This window comes from Hydra vulgaris, chromosome 14 (genome assembly GCF_038396675.1).
Source record: "Hydra vulgaris chromosome 14, alternate assembly HydraT2T_AEP".
NCBI classification, from domain to species: Eukaryota; Metazoa; Cnidaria; class Hydrozoa; order Anthoathecata; family Hydridae; genus Hydra; species Hydra vulgaris.
The window spans coordinates 39,294,742-39,296,752 of NC_088933.1; positions in this window are offsets into that span (position 1 = coordinate 39,294,742).

Below are 2,011 nucleotides of genomic sequence, written 5' to 3' on the forward strand. Positions count from 1 at the left end.
GTGTGTCGTTTCTTTAATATCGTTTGTATTTAAAACATTCTCATAGTAAGAAATAGTAAACTAAGTCACATTTTATTATTATTGCGCTATGCATACACTAAGATCGCTAAAATCGTCGAATAATACCCGTCTAGGTTGTTATTCAACGGTAGTACAATAGTGGTGTAGTGGTAGAGCGCTCGCCTCATAATCAAAAAGTGTTCTGAGTTCGATCGCCACCACGTCCTTGGCAGTACCGCGCTCAACTTGTTTCTCCGCGTAGCGATCTTGATCGTCATGGTTTGTGTTTCGAAGTTATAGAGTTGAGAGAGGGTTGTAACAACAACTAAAGTAGCCTCCTTGACTGTAGTGTCTTTTTCGGCTTTGAAGAGGTAAATTAACACACAAAAAAAGGCTAGACACGAATTAATAAATTCTCTTTTCTTTTTTCTGGGATAACATCAGAATGCTGTCCTTACTATTTATTTGCGTAGAATCAAGTAACAATTACAAATTTTACAATCATTAAGTTTAAGGGTTAAGGATAAATAATTTAACGTAAAATATTTTGCTAATATGCACAGTTAAATTATTTAGGAATACAATAAACTTCCTTGTGAGATGATTATTTTATTTAATATCTTTAATACGGGTGAATGGCCTATCAAAAAGCTTTTTCTTAAAAATATGTTTCTTGTCATACTATACTATAAAGATATAAATTGCGATTAGAATATACGTCGTGAGTTAAATATTATTAAAAGTAGTAAATTATCACTATAAAAATGCCCTTAAGTAATAACAATTCGCATGGCAAAGGAAATGCTTTTAGTTCGGTTAACGTATGTTTTTTTTTAAATTTGTTCGTCTGGGTTAGCAAAATGCCTCGATTGTTCAGTTTGTCTACTTATTTAACGATCTACTTATTTAACGTGACTTAATACGTTAAATAAGTATCCGTAAACTAACGCATGCGCAGAATATCATTTTGTCTACTTATTTAACGATCTACTTATTTAACGTGACACCGGACAGGAACGCAACAATTAAAAAAGGTATGATATAATGAAAGCAGCCAAATGGGATAGTAATACACGAGCATTATATTGGAAACAAAAAATTAATGCACAAGAGGCCGAAGAAATAGTAGACGAAGCTTTTAAAAAAGGCATGGAAAAAAGCATGGAAAAAGGAAAGTTAAAAGGAGAAATAAAGGGAGAAATCTCGAAAGTAAAAGATTTCCTTGATTTTGGTGCTCCACAAAAACAGATAATCTCCAAGCTCAAATTCTTAACACAGGATAAAGTAAAGGATAAAATTGAGACGAATCTGAGGTATATTCAAGAACATCTTGCGGATTCTGATAGTGATATTTGTGATGAGCTGGGACTTGTCGGAGATTTGCTAGAAAATTAATTATAGGGTTGTATTAAATTTAAATAAAATTAACTATAGTGGTTGTTTGAAATAAAGGCATTTTGTTTAAATTAACAAATAATATTGTATAATATTTTATTATGGAGGCATTTATTTTTCGTGATTAATTTAAATGTTTGTAACTATTTTTGCATGTTTTTCTAAAAGTCTTTTGGAAAATATTTTTAAAGTTACTTAGTCATGAGTAAATTAAATTAAATCTTCTGTTGCAATGGAGTGATTTAGTTGCTTTATTTTTTTTGTGTGTCTGTTTTTACAAAGAACTGTTTAAAAATTTTTTTTTTTAACTTGACTAATTAATCAGAGCATGAAATGATTAAAAATGACTATTGTAAATAGACTACGGTATTTTTTTGGAAAAAACAAATGTTTATACAATTTAAAAATAATTTAAGACTTTTTAATAATTTAAATAAAATCTGTTCCTTTATTAAACAATCATTTGAAATTATTTGTAAATGTGTTTTGTTTAACTTTATAAAAACGTTTAAAAATATATGTTTCAAAGGAATTTCTTTTAAATGTGATTAAAAATGTAACAAAAAGTAACTTACAAAAAGTAAAAGAAATTCGAGTTTAATTTTTTGAGTTTAAT